The sequence below is a fragment of the Eupeodes corollae genome, chromosome 3, assembly GCF_945859685.1.
Source record: "Eupeodes corollae chromosome 3, idEupCoro1.1, whole genome shotgun sequence".
Lineage (NCBI taxonomy): Eukaryota > Metazoa > Arthropoda > Insecta > Diptera > Syrphidae > Eupeodes > Eupeodes corollae.
This window is the reverse complement of record NC_079149.1, coordinates 88,346,877-88,366,329: the sequence shown is the minus strand read 5'-3', so window position 1 is coordinate 88,366,329 and position 19,453 is coordinate 88,346,877. Positions and strand designations below refer to the sequence as shown.

General features: G+C 30.7%; 2 protein-coding genes across 5 annotated transcripts in view; one reads left to right on the top strand and one right to left on the bottom strand.

The window, feature by feature from the left end:
• The window catches only part of LOC129948873 (6-phosphofructo-2-kinase/fructose-2,6-bisphosphatase-like), a 210,986-nt gene that overhangs the window by 143,899 nt on the left and 47,634 nt on the right, over nt 1-19,453 (top strand). The gene's annotated exons all lie outside the window — the stretch shown is intronic.
• Nucleotides 1-19,453, bottom strand: part of LOC129948874 (alpha-N-acetylgalactosaminidase) — a 107,907-nt gene that overhangs the window by 72,600 nt on the left and 15,854 nt on the right. The window contains exon 1 of one of the 2 annotated variants that reach the window (XM_056060010.1): nt 6,805-7,287. The exons of the other annotated variant lie outside the window; for it this stretch is intronic. The gene's annotated coding sequence lies outside the window, so the exon portion shown is untranslated. Of the gene's footprint in view, nt 1-6,804; nt 7,288-19,453 lie in introns of those variants that run through there. 2 annotated transcript variants of the gene reach the window in all.

Below are 19,453 nucleotides of genomic sequence, written 5' to 3'. Positions count from 1 at the left end.
ACATTTGGTCTGTTGAAAAATTGTTTTAAATGCTTTGACCCTTTCCTCAAATAGAAAGTAGAAGTTGCAACTGCTTACGAATCAAATACATTTTATAAAAAAGAGGCTGGGATGCGACCTAAACTGATAACTTCCCATCCCGTCTGTCGATTTGTCTTGGTTAAAATTTTGTAGGGTTGGGTTAAGAAAGTTGTTAGTTGAATTATTCTTAAACATTTTAAAATTGCCAACAATATTTTTTATATAAAGAAATAGTAGAAAACAAATTTTTACTAATTTAGGTAGCATTTCTTAAATTTTTACAGATTGGATAAATGAAATTAGTTTGAGAGATATTAAGAACCAAACGTCAATTTTTACCAAATTTGCGTACTATTTCTTATAGATTTTATTTTTTTATGAAAAAAAAAAACAGACTGACTGATTTTTATAAAAAAATATGTAACTATTGAATATCGAAAACAATATTTTCTGTGAAATGAAAAAAGTTTGAAGACAATATTTTTAATTTTTTAAAAGCTAAAGCATTGTTTTTTTGTCAATCAAAACTGTCAATTAGTTTTTTTTTAATTTTACCAAATGTTAAAAACAATGGCGCAAAATTTTAGACGATTCAGTACGATGTTAAATAATTTTTAGTGTGATACTAGGTTAAAAAAAGGATTTTGATAATTTTAAACGAGTTTAGTATCGTACTATCTTCTTAACATTTTACTAAAGTTAAAATCACCAAATGGCTACTTTATCTTTTTAGTATCGTACTAAATCTGTATGTCATTTTTCACACCGAAGCCAACAGTTGTAGCATTGTAGCTGCTTCTGGGTATTGAAGATGCTTTACGGCGAATAGATCTATCGCAGATATTCAATAATTTAATGCACATTTCATTTCAACTTTTTCACTAAACAATAATTCTTTTACCTGGTAGAATACACTTTTAATATTATTCGGTTTTAATATCTAAAATAGTTGCAACGAATTTAAACTTTAAAGCAAATAAATCACGGCGAGTTATGAAAACAAAATTAATGAAAACAGAAAATATAAATTCAATGTTGTCACTTTGACATTTGCAAAAATATTAAGGTATGTTTGTTTTGTTTGTTCCACAATCTGTCTTTATTTAGATGTGTTCATGTTTTTTTTAATAAAATGGTTTTAGCATGATACTAGTTAGCAAAACAATAAAAAGTGTTTAAAATTAGTGAAAAGTTAGTAGATTACTATGCATGTATATAGTAAATTGTTAACTAGTATCGTGCTAGGGCCTTAAAAATAGGTTGTTTAAAAGTTTGCGCCAATATTTTTTATAAGATGAAATTAGTTTCAAGCCAATATCTCAAAGTTTTGAAAAGATATTTGAGTCGAAAATCAATTTTTACCAACTTTTATTAATTTTTTCGTTTAGGTTTTTATTTTTTGTAAAAAACTGTCAATTCGATTTTTCTCAAAATTTTTCCGAATGTTGAAAATAATATTTCCTATAAAAAAATAAGTTTAAAACCATGATCTCAAGTTTTTGAAAAGACATTTGAGTCGAAATTCAATTTTTACCAACTTTGAGTAATGTTTTTTTAGGTTTTTTTTTGTTTTTTTTTTTTTTTATTTTGTTTATTTATGAGTTGCTAACACAGTAAGATATAATATCTTATTTTTAGTGAATCATTATAAATTTTACAAAAGCTACAAAATGGCAAGTTTACAAATCATTTTGAAAAATACCAAATATTTAATATTAACTATTTTTATATATTCCTAAAATGAAGTTTAAGTTTTTGTTTAAATACTGTACTGTACTATCTATACTTCTAATTTCCCGTGGAAGTGTATTCTAAAGACGTGTTGCGTTGACAAAAAACTGGCGTTCAGAAGTAAGACAACTGAAACAAGGTTCACTAATAGGCTGGATCTAGTTGAACGGAAAAAAGGTATTTCTCTGAAAAGATCGACAGGTTGTTGTGTTAGAAGAATATCCGATAACAAAATTAAGGTCCAAAAATTGAGCAGGTTTTCAAATGACATCCGAAAAAAGTTGTGTGCGTGTTGTGAAATTCTGTCAAATCGTCGTAGTCCATGAACATATCGTATAGCACTATTGAAAGCAACAGTGAGCTTTCGTTTACTTTCATAGTCAAGTTTGCAGAATAGTTCACAACCGTAAATGACCAAGGGTATTATAAGTGTTTTCACAAGTAATGCACGTATTTTTAAAGGGGTGTAATACTGTGTAGACAAAGTGTGTGGAGGACACCGTATGTTTTACCAAGAATATATGAAACGTGTTTTTTCCAAGTCAGCGTTTGGTTGAATACAACTCCTAATTTTTTCGCTGAATGCACATATTTGATGGGGGAGCCATGTATGGAAAGTAAAATACGTCTTTATTATTCCTTGACAACACTAAGCATTTAGATTTTTTAGGATTGAGCACTAAGCTATTTTTGGTATTTTGGTGTGACCAACGTTGAATTTCTGAAAAATCTTCATTTACACAAGTAGCAAAGTGCTCAATTAATCCCAACGGACAACTAAGATATAACTGAGTATCATCAGCGTATAGCCTAATGGAGAAATGCTTAAAAGTAAATGGAAGCTCATTAATGTATAGGGAGAACAACAGAGGTCCTAGTATGGACCCTTGGGGGACACCGCTTTGTTTTAATAGAAAATTGGAGATTACTTTTTTAAGTTTAACAGCTTGTGTTCTTCCAGTCTAATAAGAAAAAATCAACTTGATTGCATCAGAAGAGAAGTTATAAAATACTGAAAGCTTTTGACAAAGTGTTGAATGATTCTCCATGTCGAATGCTTTCGAAAAGTCTTAAAGTATCAAAAAAGTAACTTAACCCTTATCGATAAATTTTCTTATGTCCTCTGAAACACTTATTAAGGCATGAATTCAGCTATTTTTCTTACGGAATCCAGATTGTTTTGATGTTAATATATTTTCGTGATCAAGAAAAGTCCTAATTTGCTTTTGAATAATTTTTTCGAACACCTTCGAGAGAAAAGGTATTATTAAGATTGGTCTAAACTCGTCTCCTCTTGAGGTTTTTGGAACAGGAAATTCATTTGTTGATATGATTGAATTTAATAAGCGGGTAAAATACGGCAAAAGAACTGGCAAAAAAAGTTTCAAGAACTATGGATGCATTTTATCCAACCCAATAGCGTTTGATTTAATAGACAGGACACCTTCGCCCAACCATATTTTGTATAAAAAAACTGTCAATTAGATTTCTTTCAAAATTCAATCAGATTACAAAAACATCATTTTTTGTTGCACAAAATTGTTTTGGAGATGAAATCAAATTTCAGTCGTAAAATTTTCGAGGTGACAATTTTTTTGTAATAATCAAACACGTTGAAGAAGGAAATTCACTTCGTTTTGAGTTTGAAACAAATTAAAACGATATCGACAAAAGTGAAGCATACATCTTTAATTTTTGAAAAGATGTTTGAGTCGAAAATTAATTTTTACCAATTTTTGGTAATGTTTTTTTAGTTTCATTATTCATAACTTCCCATAGGAAGTTATGGGAATGGGTTCGATTTGTCAAATTGAAAATTTTGACATTTCTCGACGTTTCAAGGTCCCTAGAGTCGAAATAAAAGATTTTTAGAAAGATGACTGTGAGTGCGTGTGTACGTACGTTCGTACGTCCGTACGTTCGCTACGTTTTTTCGTCCTCCATAGCTCAAGAACTAGAAGAGATATCGACTTCTAATAAATTTTATTATACAGATAATAAGACAGAAAGATGCAGAAAGGGCTCTCAAGAAAATTGTGTGGGTGGTTTTTTTACCATATCAGTTTGAAAAAAGGTGAAAATTTTGGTTAACCCTAAATATTTTACGAACCATAAATGGTAGAGACTTGAATTAAATTTTATATAATATATTGTAACCTGATATCAAAGAAGTATATTTTTTGAAAAAAAATCCATTTAACAGTTTTTTTATAAATCAAAACAACTGAAAAAAAAATTGTCACCTCCAAAATTTTACGACTAAAATAATGTTTTTGACATCTGATAAAATTTTGAGAAAAATCAAATTGACAAATTGAAATAAAAATCTAAAAAAAAACATTACTCAAAGTTGGTAAAAATTGAATATCGATTCAAATATCTTTTCAAAAACTTGAAATTTGAGCTTAAATCTTATTTTATCATATAAGAAATATTGTTTTCATCAATCTGCCAAATGTTGAGCCAAATCGGATCGACAGTTTTTTTTACAAAAAATCAAAACCTAAAGAAAAAATTAATAAAAGTTGGTAAAAATTGATTTTCGACTCAAATATCTTTTCAAAACTTTGAGATATTGGCTTTAATTTACTTTTATTTTTCAAAAAATATTGTTGTCAACATTCAGTAAAATTTTGAAAATAATCGAATTGACAGTTTTTTTTACAAAAAATTAAAAACCGAAAAAAAAATTAACAAAAGTTGGTAAAAAAATGATTTTCGACTCAAATATCTTTTTAAAAATTTGAGATAATAGCTTCTAACTAACTTTTACTTATGAGAAATATTGTTTTCAACATTAGGACAAACTTTGAGAAAAATCGAATTGACAGTTTTCTTACAAAAAATGAAAACCTAAAAAAAAAATGTATAAAAGTTGGTAAAAATTGATTTTCGACTCAAATATCGTTTCAAAAATTGAAATATTGGCTTCCAACTAATTTTTTCTCATAAGAAATATTTTTTTGAACATTAGATAAAATTTTGAGAAAAATCGAATTGACAGTTTTTTTTACAAAAAAATAAAAACCGAAAAAAAAATTAACTAAAGTTGGTAAAAAATGATTTTTGACTCAAATATCTTTTCAAAAATTTAAGATAATACCTTCTAACTAATTTTGCTTGTAAGAAATGTTGTTTTTAACATTAGGACAAATTTTGAGAAAAATCGAGTTGACAGTTTCTTACAAAAAATAAAAACTAAAGAAAAAATGAATAAAAGTTGGTAAAAATTGATTTTCGACTCAAATATCTTTTCAAAACTTTGAGATATTGGCTTTAATTTATTTTTTTTTTTCAAAAAATATTGTTGTCAACATTCAGTAAAATTTTGAAAAAATCCAATTGACAGTTTTCTTACAAAAAATAAAAAACCGAAAAAAAAATTAACAAAAGTTGGTAAAAAAATGATTTTCGACTCAAATATCTTTTTAAAAATTTGAGATAATAGCTTCTAACTAATTTTTACTTATAATAAATATTGTTTTCAACATTAGGACAAATTTTGAGAAAAATCGAATTAAAAGTTTTTTTTACAAAAAAATAAAAACCTAAAAAAAAAATGTATAAAAGTTGGTAAAAATTGATTTTCGACTCAAATATCGTTTCAAAAATTGAAATATTGGCTTCCAACTAATTTTTTCTCACAATAAATATTGTTTTCAACATTCGATAAAATTTTGAGAAAAATCGAATTGACAGTTTTTTTTACAAAAAATAAAAACCTAAAAAAATGTATTAAACTTGGTAAAAATTTACTTCCGACTCAAATAGCTTTTCAAAAATTAGAAATATTGGCTCTAAAGGTTCTTGAGATATGGGCCACAAAAATCGTCTCTCTTTAAAAATCTTTGATTTAGATTCTAAGGACTTTGAAACATCGACAAATGTCAAAGGTCCTATGGGCAGTTAATAGAACATCAGTAAGATGCACTTAGGCGTATACGTACTTTTTTATTTTATTAAATTTTAACAAATTTTTCGACTGTATGATTGAACAATAACTTTATCCCAGTTATTCTTCGAAAATATAAAAATGTAGTTTCCGAATAAAAAAATTATAATTGAAATACAGCAAGCTTCAAAAACTGGAATTCCCACATCAAAGCCCTATTGCAGGACCAGACACAACTAGAATTTGGCTGAAATAATTGTTCTAGGAGCAACTAGCGAAAAAAGTATTTCTCTTTCTCTTGACCTTTATAAAATGCTTTAAACCACTTTAATCTTTCTGTTAATAGCAAATTGATGCCAAAACAATTAAACTATTATTAAACTTTTCTTTTTTTCTTTTGAAAAGTCATAAAACACATTTAAATTGATTCAGGATGATTTATTTTGAAAGCTTAAGGCTGACATAAAATCCATAATTAAGTGCGCCAATTCAACATTTAATTTAATTGATTCTTTCTTTCGTTGTAAATCTCAAGTTCAACGAAAAAAAAATATCTAGCTCAAAATGCCTACTGAGAGTTGTAAGAATCCCATTACCCACTTAAACTCGCCCAAACAAAGATATTGTTCTTGAATTTAATTCATCTAAAACGTGAGTTCAGCTTTAAAATGGCAAAAACTAAACTAAAACAAACATCATCAAATCTCGGCACAGAAAAAAAAACATTAAGATTCATTTAAGTATTTTTATTTGTTGTTTTTTTTTTTAATGTTTTAATAAGATCACTCTTTGTGCATTTCTGATGATGTGAGGATTTATTTTGTTTTAATGTATTTTGGAAAAAAACCTATCTAACCGGTATGGATGCGATTTGTTATAGATATATAAGATAGATCTCTTTTTATATGGTGAAAGATACAAAAATAACTCATCGTTTGAATAGATATCCAATATATACTCGTATGTATCTTTGTATCTATTGAAGCAAGAGATGATGGAAAAATTATCTTGGCGTCAATAGTTTTTCTTTCATCCACCACTCACTTTCACCTTCATCGAATTGAAATGTTTTTAAAATCGAAAAATAATAAAGAGATATTTTCCTTCAAAAAAAAAAGATACATTTTATATTTAAATAAGTATAACAAGTCTTATATTACCTTTTTTGAAAAATAGATAGATTGAATTTGAATATTTCCCACAGTAATGAATTTACACTGCAATAAATTTTCCACTTGTTTTATTTTTTTTTAATTTTAATTGATTTTTATCACTTTCAATAAATATTTTTGCATCTGAATTATGAACTTAATTGAGATATGGGATTTAAAGTAACACAGATTGTCCGCGGACGGATAAAACCTAACGAGAGCTTGAATCTGAGCAAATCAGATGCACACACTATAGAAATTTTATTTCTATGCAAATTAGATGAACAAAATAAAAAATCGCAAAGAAAAGAAAAATAAATCCACACTTGAAATTTATTTATTAATTTGTATCTTTATTTATTTTTTGTGTACTAAGATACGAACTCGCGTGTGGCTTTGTAACACTCTGAGAGAAGAGTATTTTAGGGGAAGCTCGAAGATCTCGAACCTATGCGACCGTCAACGAGACTGTCTTAACTCTGTCTGAAGTCTTAAGTCTGGCTTAAAGCGCAGCTGAGTTGCGCCTACGGATATTTTAGAGTATCTTTCAGATACACAAAACACAACACAAAGCATAAACTCACGAAAAACGTGTGTTGAGCGGGTTGTATTATATTTATGTTATTTTTACTTTGCTTTTTTGTTGCTGTCTTTTTCAATGCTTTTTAATGTTTTAAATAAGTTCTGCTTCGTCTTCGGTTTTGGCGGTTGGATTTTAGTATTTTGTATTTTTGCGCGGCCTAAGAGGGTTTGGTTTTCTTTGTATTCTCAGTTTTGATTCGATTCAATTCGATTCGATCTACCTACGAGTAGTATAGGAGTACTACAACAGACCTTTTGATTATAGTGAGGCTTTATGCACATGTTATTGCAGTTTCACTCAAAATTAATTTGAGTGGTTATTCAAACTTGAAGCTTTAAACTTGTGATCGGGTTATGTGTTTTTTTTTTGGACTTTTGTTTTTATATTTTGAATCCCTTTTGAAATGTGATTTTGGCGGCTCTGTGACAAATTTTTTAGTTGAGCTTACGCCTTTCGTGTGGTTTGGGTTTTATTTTGGCTTTTTTCGTCGCCTCGTCGTCGTTTCAACTTCTAAAAGGTCAAGTGAAAGAAAACGTGAAAACCAAAATAATATGTGTGTTGGTAAATTAATTCCTTTTAAATGTTTTGAGTTTGACTTATAAGCTAGCAAAAGGATCTAACATTTTAAATCATGTGTTATTTTTGATGTTTTTGGTGTTTTTGAAAATATACAGACGTTGTTTAGACTTTATTCAAAAAAAAATGCAGCGCTATACAGAAACAGGTAAATTTTGAATTTGAATACGTTATTTTTTTAAAAATCTTAATGCATTTTTTTTTAAATTAATTTTTGGGAAAATACTAATTTTTATCACTTTGGTGCTTATAAATATTGATGTTTCTTTTTTACTAAGATTATTATATAATTTGCAAACAAAAGGTGTGTGGTTTATCACGAAAGACTGGTTATGGATGGAATTATGATATTTGTTTTTAAATTATTATGCGATAACGCGTTTGTGTCTAAGACAAGGTTCTAATTATGTCATTTCTTCATTTTATAGAAATTTTCATATGGTATTGTTGAATAAACAGTGTTGGCCAAAATAAAAGCAACTTTAATTTCCTTAATAAATAAATACTTAAAAACACAAATTTAGAATTCAATTTGTGTATATTTTTGTTTTTTAAAATTTTAATAAATATTTACATTTTCTAATGGACTTTAAAATGAAGTTATTAACTTCCCATAGAAAGTTTTTGTAATGGGTCCGATTTGTCAAATTGAAAATTTTGACATTTCTCGACGTTTAAAGGTCCCTAGAGTCGAAATAAATGATTTTTAGAAAGATGTCTGCGTGCGTGTTATCGACTTCAAATAAACTGTGTTATACAAATAATAAAGATGCAGAAAGGGTTCTCAGTGGACTTTTTAACATAGCAGTTTAAAAAAAGGCGAAAATGTTGCTTAGTCCTAAATATCTCAAGAACTAATGACGCTAGAGACTTGAATTAAATTTTATATAATATATTGTAACGTGATTCCAAACAAGTACATTTTTGGACAAAAATCTAATTAACAATTTTTTATGAATCGAAAAAAAAAAACTAAAAAAAGAGGGTGGGAGCGACCCACACTGATAACTTCCCATCTCGTCCGTCGATTTAAAGTTTGTCTATATGTACTCGTATCAATTTTTACCAAATTTGCGTACTATTTTTTGTAGATTTTATTTTTTATGAAAAAAGGGACTGTTGGATTTTTATATAAAAATTACTAAATATCAAAAACATTATTTTCTGTAAATAAAATAAGTTTAAAGCCAATATTTTTAATTTTTGAAAAGCTATTTGAGGCGAAAGTAAATTTTTGCCTAGTTTTAGACATTTTTTTTATGTTTTTATTTTTTTTTTAACTGTCAATTTGATTGTTCTAAAAATTGTTCTGAATGTTGAAAACAATATTTCATATAAGTTTAAATTAGTTGGAAGCCATCATCTCAAATTTTAGAAAAGATATTTGAGCCGAAAATCAATTTTACCAACTTTTGTTAAAATTTTTTTAGGTTTTTAATTTTTTGTAAAAAAAACTGTCAATTCGATTTTTCTCAAAATTTGTTCTAATTTTAAAAACAATATTTTTTTTAAGTAAAAATTAGTAAGAAGTTATTATCTCAAATTTTTGAAAAGATATTTGAGTTGAAAATAATTTTTTACCAACTTTTGTTAATTTTTTTTTCGGCTTTTAATTTTTTGTAAAAAACTGTCAATTCGATTTTTTTCAAAATATTACTGAATGCTGACAACAATATTTTTTGAAAGATAAAAGTAAATTAAAGCTAATATCTCAAAGTTTTGAAAAGATATTTGAGTCGAAAATCAATTTTTACCAACTTTTAATAATTTTTTTTAGGTTTTTATTTTTTGTAAAAAAAACTGTCTATTCGATTTTTCTCAAAATTTTGCTGAATGTTAAAAACAATATTTCTTATAAGATCAAATAAGATTGAAGCCCAAATTTCAAGTTTTTGAAAAGATATTTGAATCGATATTCAATTTTTACCAATTTTGAGTAATGTTTTTTCTGATTTTTATTTTTTATAAAAAAAAACTGTCAATTCGATTTTCTCATAATTTTATCAGATGTCAAAAACATTATTCTTCGTTGCACAAAATTGTTTTGGAGATGAAATCATATTTTAGTCTTAAAATTTTGGAGGTGACAAATTTTTATTTAGGGTTAACCAAATTTTTTTTTTTCAAACTGCTATGGTAAAAAAAACACCCACGCAATTGTCTTGAGAGCCCTTTCTGCATCTTTCTGCCTTATTATCTGTATAACTAAATTTATTTGAAATGGATATCTCTTCTGGTTCTTGAGCTATGGAGGACGAAAAAACATCGCGAACGTAGGGACGTACGAACGTATGTACACATGCACGCACAGACATCTTTCAAAAAATCTTTTATTTCGACTCTAGGGACCTTGAAACGTCGAGAAATGTCGAAATTTTCAATTTGACAAATCAGACCCATTACAATAACTTCCTATGGGAAGTTAAAAATTTGTCACCTCGAAAGTTTTACGAATAAAAAATGATTTTGTTTTCAAAACAATTTTGTGCAATGAGAAAAAAATTGATTGTTTTTTTTTTTTTATAAAAAATAAAAACCTAAAAAAAAACAAAATTTAAAGTTTGTAAAAATTGATTTTTAACTCAAATAACTTTGAAGCATTGTTTTCAAACTATTTTTATTTTTTTTAAATTATTGTTGTCAAAACTGAGTAACATTTGGAGCAAAATCTAATTGACATTTGTTTTACAAAAAATAAAAACCTAAAAAAAGCATTTCTAAAAGTTTTCTATCTAAATATCTTTTTAAAAATTTGAGATTATGGCTTCCAACTAATTTTAACTTTTAACATTTGGTAAAATTTTGAGAAAAATCGAATTGACAGTTTTTCTTACAAAAATAAAAACCTAAACAAAAAATTAATAAAAGTTGGTAAAAATTGATTTTCGACTCAAATATCTTTTCAAAACTTTGAGATATTGGCTTTAAACTACTTTTATCTTTTAAAAAAAATTGTTGTCAACATTCAGTAAAATTTTGAAAAAATGTAATTGAAAAAAAATAAAAAAATAAAAAAACGATACTTAAACTTGGTAGCTTTTCAAAAATTAAAAATATTGTCTTGAAACTTTTTTTGTTTTCGATGCTCAGTAGTTTTTTTTATAAAAATCCAGCAGTCCGTTTTTCACAAAAAACAAAATCTACAAGAAATAGTACGCAAATTTGGTAAAAATAGATGTTCGGTTCTTGATATCTCTCAAATTAATTTCATTCAACCAAATTGGAAAAATTTAAGAAATGTTACTAAATGAGGTATTCTGAACGACTGAAATTAAGTCTCTCATTCCGCCTTCCCAATCATTGTAGCGTGTTCCAGTCCAGGCGGAACTTTTGGCGATTAAGGAAGTCTTGTCTTGGCTCAAAGAAAACGTGATATCAACATCTGATATCCGTATTTTCTCCGACAGTCAGGCCGCTATCAAATCTCTGGACTCTGTCTCTATAAACTGTCGATCATCTCTAATGGAGATGGCGCAACAGTTTAATATTCACCTTTGCTAGGTGCCGGGCCATAACTGTCGATCATCTCTAATGGAGATGGCGCAACAGTTTAATATTCACCTTTGCTAGGTGCCGGGCCATAGAGACATTCCAGGTAACTGTAAGGCAGATGAACTCGCCAGGAACGGTATAGTACAGCCCATCCTACCACGTTTGGCAAGTACTGGCATACCAATCGCTACTTGTAAACTGCTGCTAATGCAAGACGCTGCGAGGAGGGCAGGCACCAGGTGGACCAACATCACCACGTGTCAAGCCACAAAAAACATCTGGCCAACACTGGATTTAAAACGTTCAAGGTGCTTGCTCTCTCTAAGCAAATAGCATATAAGCTCGATAATAGGTGTCATAACCGGACACTGTCTAATAGGAAAGCACGCCACGAGACTAGGCGTATTCTCAAATGACTTTTGCAGAAGCTGTATGGACGAGGAAGAAACGGTTCTTCATCTTCTCTGCACATGCCCTGCTCTAGCATGAATTACCTAGGAGAATTCTTCTTTAACGATCTAAATCATATCGGAATAATCGGCCTCACACGTTTCGTAAGGGACTCAAGCTGGTTCCATTGAGCCTCAAGATTCATGTGGTATCACAATGGGCCTTTAAACTGGCCTAAGTGTGTCCGTTTCCATCTTGGACAGCCACTATAACCTAACCTAACCTAACCTAACCTATGAGGTAAAAATCGATTTGAGAGTAAAAGGGTCTTTAAAGTCTATGCTATTGGGTTTGATTAAACCGAAATGTGCTTAAAAAGTTAAGTTTAGGGTCAAAAATAACACCAAGATCTTTCTTCTCCTATACTCTTTCTAGAACTTGATTGTCAATATTGTATTCATATATGATTTTAGAAAAGTTGCGGCAAAAAGAAAAACATTGACATTTAGCGACATTTAAATACAAGTGGTTTTTCGTGCACCATTGGGATAATTTCGAAATATCGTCTTGTAAGAGATGACAGTCTTCAATGGATTTTATGCAACGAAAAAACTTTAAGTCATCGGCGAAAAGAAGTAGACTAGAATTAAGGAAAGTACTAGGGAAGTCATTTATAAAAATTAGGAAAAGAAGTGGTCCAAGATGGCTACCTTGAGGCACACCAGATGGAACCAAAATTGGTTTTGAGAGAACTTGGTCAATGCAAACAAATTGAACTAGACCCTTAAGTGTTGTGACGTTGAAATATTCAGAGATGCAGATGTATATTCTTATTGTTGTTGCTGCTTTCCAGCGACACGAATTTATTTATTTGAAAAAAAGCACGGCCATGTACACGAATCCATTATATCTTCAGGCTTAATAAATTTTGATAAGTGAATCCACTTTTAGTCAGCGAGAGCACAGAGTGTAGCCGAACAGTCAGTACCAATTATTTTTTAGTGTGAGTTGAGTTAAACATTTTTTTTTAGATTGAACTTCGGTCCATTAAGTAGTATTTTTAAATACACCAGGTTGTTCTGATATGATGGAATTATGTTCGGATGTTGAAGAAGATGATTTTGTAACACTTTGAGCTATTTCAGACTCTTCAGGTATATTAAGGGGGGAAGGTGTAATATTTTTTGTATTTGGTGCAATATTATAATTGGTTATAATAATATAATTTAAGAGCACTTAGATCATTTTTAATCTCTCTAACGCTCACAGCAAGATCGTGAAAATGATTGATAAAGGTTGAGAGGTTTATATTCACACAAGAATTGCATTTCCAGAATAAATTACGATTGATTAATGATTTATGAATGTCATCGGATAGAAAAACCCGCATTCAACTGATTCGGAACTTTTAGATCTTTTTATAGCAAGATTGCAATTAGAACAAACCTTCGAAATTTTGGAGATCAATCTACAACCATCTCAGAGAGAAGTTAGTTGAGGACTGGTAGTAAAGCCCTTGTTTTGAATCAGATCAGCACATGTTTTAGGCATGGAGTCAATTAGATTAGTTATAATGCTGTTTTGGATACTTTCTTAAGAGTCCAGTAATAACTATAATTGAAATCGATCCGGTAAAATATTTGAATCGACATTGGCGGTGTATCCCTTTGATTATAAATGAAAATTATATACCGATCGTTCGGAAACCACACAAAGAATTTTTTTTGAGAAAAAAAAGTTTACGTGCACATTTATTTTTGTCTAAAAATGTATTTTTCTATTTTCCGAACAGCTGATACTTTTATGTTTAAAAGTGAAACGAATCGTTCCATTGATTTGTGTTCCAATTTCACACAATTCCAATGACAGATTTCTGGCAGTAAACATTTTTCGGTGGCTTTCAATTAGGAAAAATTGTTCAATGACAGAAATTTGTAATGACCTGTCAAAAAAATTCCAATGTTTGTTGAAAACCAATGATAGCTATAACTAGCGCCTAAGCCAAATTATAATTTCATCAAATAGATCGTTTTTATTTTTGCAATTAATCCTTACAATTCATCGATGTACAATTTCCCATAGATTATCTATGGGGTTGAGATCATGGGGTCTGTGCTGACCATTCTAACACGTCTATCAGTTTATCTTGAAATTACCTCTTAACCGATTTGAACGTGTGCTTCGGTTCGTCGTCCTGCTGAAATATCCATTTCAGAGGCAACTGATCCTCAGCGTGTGTCAGCATTATATTTTGCAAAATGTCACAGTACATAAAACAATCATTTGTACCATCCTTTTGGTGAACTGGCTCAAGTCCATGCCCTGAAAAACATCCCCAAACCATAACGTTACCTCCTTCGTATTTTACTGTAGCTTTCGTATAACTTGAATTTAGTGCCTCTTTGGCTGGTCGGTGAATACGACGGAACCCTTGAATCGCCATTTCCATTTCTCCATTTTCTAACGGTCCAGTTGATGTGGCCATGAGGAAATCTTAACCTCGGCAGCCTATTTTTGGTGGAAATAAAATGATTTTTTTTCTTTTAAAGATTTACCATCAACTGCTCGTCTCCGAATTGATCTCACGCTTAAGTTCAGGTCGAGTTGGGTTCTTATTTATATAAAAACGTCTTTTTTAATTGATTTTAGTACTGCAGAATCCTGTCGTTTTGTTATTTTTCTTGGTCTGCCACCTCGATGAACCGTTTGGAATAACGGAATGGAATATTTTTTTGTTATTTTAATTTGACTCATTTCACTTTTATATTCTTTTTTTTCGTTAGTGGGTTTGTTACCTGCCATTTTACAAAATGAAGCTAAAAACACTGATTAACTCGCCCCTGAACTAAATAGATAACGCCTAATAATGTAGATTCAACTGCACTCGCTTGCCAACACCTTTAAAATGAGCAATGAATTTTGTAGTTAACGGACTAATAAATAAGAAAAAGAGAGATAGCAATAAACAGTTGAACAGCAAAAAATTGGATTAACTGTCCTACTTATGTCATATTTAAATGAACAGCTTTGAAAACTATTTTCTCTTGTGGTCTGTTTAGAAGTAAATACATAATGTATTCAATTTTGGAAAAAAATGAACATGGTTTGTTTAAGTTATTAATTTTTGAATGACATACGGATGGATGTAATTTTAGTTGCTAACGTTTTGGATAACACTGTATGTATCGAATTATAAGAAGCTTAACTCCAACAAAATATTATACTTAAGTCTTGATAAAGTGCAGAAAAGAATAAGCAATTTAGAGTAAATATAGTTCTAACTTATTACATTTGTCTTAATCTGTCAAAATTAAATGGCGGCGATATGAATAAGTTTACCCATAAGAAATATCGCGAAAACAAACGTGAAGTTGTTTCTTCTGCAAAACAAAAAAACTTTGGTTTAAAACGAAGTTAAGCAAACTGTATCAAATTTTTAAGTTCTTAGATCTTTAAAGCTCCACGCTGCGAATTAAAACAAAAAAAAGAAAGTATAAACAAGTTTTTTTTACATAAAACAAACTAACAACAATATTGGCGATTCCGATGATATCATCGACTTAATGTTTATCATTTTTTTAACATAACTTTAATGATCTTTTAGCAAAGCTTAAAACAAAAAAAGCACCGGTAACTTATAAATAAATGCATACGTTTTTAAAATTAATGTCGTATAAAATTTAAACAAGCTTGTTTAACCATTTCGTCTTTCAGTATGGGGTTTCATTTTGAATAGGCTCATGATAGTTGTCATCTTATGACTTTTGACAAGTAAAAAGTACTCCATTTCTAAAAACCTATTGACACCAGAGCTGATATACTCACAAGTTTGATTCTTTTGGGAATGAGAACTTTTATCGCGAACAGGTTTAAAAGCATCAAACCCTAGGAAAACGCATATTAGGGTCAAAGAAGTTATTTTCCATTGCTATAAAGCCAACCCTACTGGGAAAAGCCGGACAAATTTAAGCAAGCCAGGAAGACCTGCAACGCCTATAAACTACGTTAAAAAATATTTTTGCTAGGCAATTCTCCGCCAATTCACACTACCAGTTAGTGTAATAACTCCGCTTGTACTTGTGCGCGTCAGAGATACTATGGGACCAATCCTTTTTGGCACTTGTTTCCTTTTTCAGGTGATGAGCTCGAAATTAATTAAAACAAAGTCTTATCGTAATAAGAATAAAATGTATGTAATATTTTATTTCTGAAAGTAACAGAGTTCATTTAGTTGAATTACAAATTATTTGTCCAAAGAAAATTTACCGCAGTTTGCACTCCTCGACTTGCTCATTAAAGGTACAGTTTCATAATGAAATTTAAATTAAGATTAGACGGAGAAAACAGAAAATAAAAACTAAAATGGCGACATTTCTAAAATGAAGAGTGCAAACTGTGTTATCAAAAGTGAGACAGCTATATTGCTGCATTTAGGCATGTTTATGTTTATGAAGTAAGATCTGTTTATGTTCATCGATGAAATTAAGATCTGTTTCGTTCTGAACTTAAGGGCTTGCACAACTTGTACAGTGACAAAAGTGCGTCCCCGTGGCGTGATAGTTTGTGAGTAGGAGCCGGAGGTTTTTGGTTCAGTCTCTGCCTGGACCACCTGAAGTTTTTTTCACGGGTACTGCGGGTTTCGAAGAATTGACAAATCCTTTAAGAGTGATTCTTGTAATTAAAAATGGTTTCTCAAATTAGCCGTTCGGGCTCTACTTAAAACTTTAGGTGCCCTCCAATCCTGATAACATTACTCTCACAAAGGAATGGTTGAGAGTTGCAAGTGACTAGTTCTCAACGGACTGTTGCGCCACCTTATTTATTTATTTTACTGTGGCAAGAGTCGTAAGAGATCTCAAAATACATAAGTCATCTGTTCCGCATGGTACCCCCTCTATTTTGCTGAAGAAGTGTTCTTTAACACTGCGTAAGCTTTTTCATCTATCCTACTCCTCATGTCTCGTTCTGAGTAGATGAAAAACAGGATTTGTCCAGCCTATCCCCAAAAAGGCGAATTATTCTCACCCTTTAATTATCGACCAGTTGCACTTATATCCCTTCTCTCCAAAGTCATGGAAAAGCTTAATTATCGAAAGCTGGTGATCTCATGGTTCATTTCATTTCATTTCATTTGAAGAAAGAAAGATTAATGCACTTTATAGGGTTCAACATCAGGTTGTCTTATCGAAAATGCGTGATTTCGGTTTTCAGGAATTCCTCCTATATTGGATTAGTAATAATTTTTCGGATAGTTCAATGGTGTGCCTCAGGGATCCGTTTTGTTTCCAACATTCTTTCTCATTTTTATTAATGATCTCCTTTCAGTAATTTTTAATCCAATACATTGTTTCGCTGACGATAGGTTAGGTTAGGTTAGGTTAGGTTTAAGTGGGTGTACATATTGGAAAATGGACACACTTAGGCCAGTTTAATGGCCCATTGTGTTACCACATGAATTTTAAGGCTTCTTCCTAAGCTCAATAGAACCAGTTTGAGTCCTTTACGAAACGTGAGAGGCTGATTATGCTATATGATTTAGATCTTTTAGATCGTTAAAGAAGAATTCTACTAGTTAATTCTTGCGTTTTTGAGCTAAGGCATGTACAGAGCAGGTGCAACAACAAAATATGGTTAGGTCATTAAATTCCGAAAAAAAAAATTTAGCGAGATACACCTCTTGCTATCATCCATCGATGGCACTTGCACTTATCAAGGCAATGCAAGAAGCTTTTATTCCCTACTGATCTGGCTGCTATCCACAAGACTTATATATGTCCTAAAGTTGAGTAAAACCTCCATCTCTACGCTGGTGCTCCTGCAACTTTCTTAGTATTCTTGGACAGTATTGAACGTATAGCATTTAAACTGATTGATGATAATATCATCATTGGATAATTTACATCGCTTAGCCATCGTCGTCGTAGAGTTCATAATCCCACCTTTTTTTTGTTATTTTAACGGTTTGTGGTCTAGAGAAATAGCCCCTTAAACCCTTCAATCGATATTCTAGGGATGCTCATCAGTATGCCTTCTATCTTATCGTACTGTCAGAGATTCGTTCTTTAGCCGTACTACGCGTATGTGGAATGCCTTACCCCACTCTGTCTTTCCCAGTCATTGTAGTATTCAAGAATTAAAACCAATGTACACCGACATCTCCTTTCAAACCCCCTCCCTCCTTCCTAAAGGGTAGTAATACCTTTTTGCTCCAATGCTTGAACAACCGATGGAAGTCCTTAAGAAATTCTTGAAATTATTGATGGCAAACAATACCAATGGGGAATTTCATGAAAAATAGATGATGCTGCAACCGTACATCATGCAGCCATTTCCGTTATATTGTTTTTCATTACAATAAAATAAAAATCTATTTATTTCTTTTGAAAATGCACGTTTTTCTTAATATCAAAATGAAACCTCTTATTGGAATACCTTATAAAGGGTTATTTTTTGAGGTTAGGGTTTTCATGCATTAGTATTTGACAGATCACGCGGGATTTCAGACATGGTGTCAAAGAGAAAGATGCTCAGTATGCTTTGACATTTCATCATGAATAGACTTACTAACGAGCAACTCTTGCAAATCATTGAATTTTATTACCAAAATCAGTGTTCGGTTCGAAATGTGTTTCGCGCTTTTTTATCGACAAATTTTGTTCAGCAATGAGGCTCATTTCTGGTTGAATGGCTACGTAAATAAGCAAAAAGCCGTTCAAGAACTGCCCATGCATCCCGAAAAATGCACTGCTTGGTGTGGTTTGTACGCTGGTGGAATCATTGGACCGTATTTTTTCAAAGATGCTGTTGGATGCAACGTTACGGTGAATGGCGATCGCTATCGTTCAATGCTAACAAACTTTTTGTTGCCAAAAATGGAAGAACTGAACTTGGTTGACATGTGGTTTCAACAAGATGGCGCTACATGCCACACAGCTCGCGATTCTATGGCCATTTTGAGGGAAAACTTCGGAGAACAATTCATTTCAAGGAATGGACCGGTAAGTTGGCCACCAAGATCATGCGATTTGACGCCTTTAGACTATTTTTTGTGGGGCTACGTCAAGTCTAAAGTCTACACAAATAAGCCAGCAACTATTCCAGCTTTGGAAGACAACATTTCCGAAGAAATTCGGGCTATTCCGGCCGAAATGCTCGAAAAAGTTACCCAAAATTGGACTTTCCGAATGGACCACCTAAGACGCAGCCGCGGTCAACATTTAAATGAAATTATCTTCAAAAAGTAAATGTCATGGACCAATCTAACGTTTCAAATAAAGAATCGATGAGATTTTGCAAATTTTATGCGTTTTTTTTTTTTTAAAGTTCTCAAGCTCTTAAAAAATCACCGTTTACAAGGAGACACTGCATCATTTTGTCACTCTTTCATGTAAAAAATATTTTGATCTGATGTAATAAATGTAATTTCGGTTTCACACTTGTAATTTCACTTATTTGACATAATTCCACACAACATTAAGTCATAAAAATACCGATGTAAAGAAATTCAAACAAAAAATTAAGTATACGCCATACGCTTTTTCACCTTGGCCCAGTCAGTCAAAAAAAGGTCATTATAACTAAAAGAAATTATGATTCCTAATCAAAAATCATTAAAAA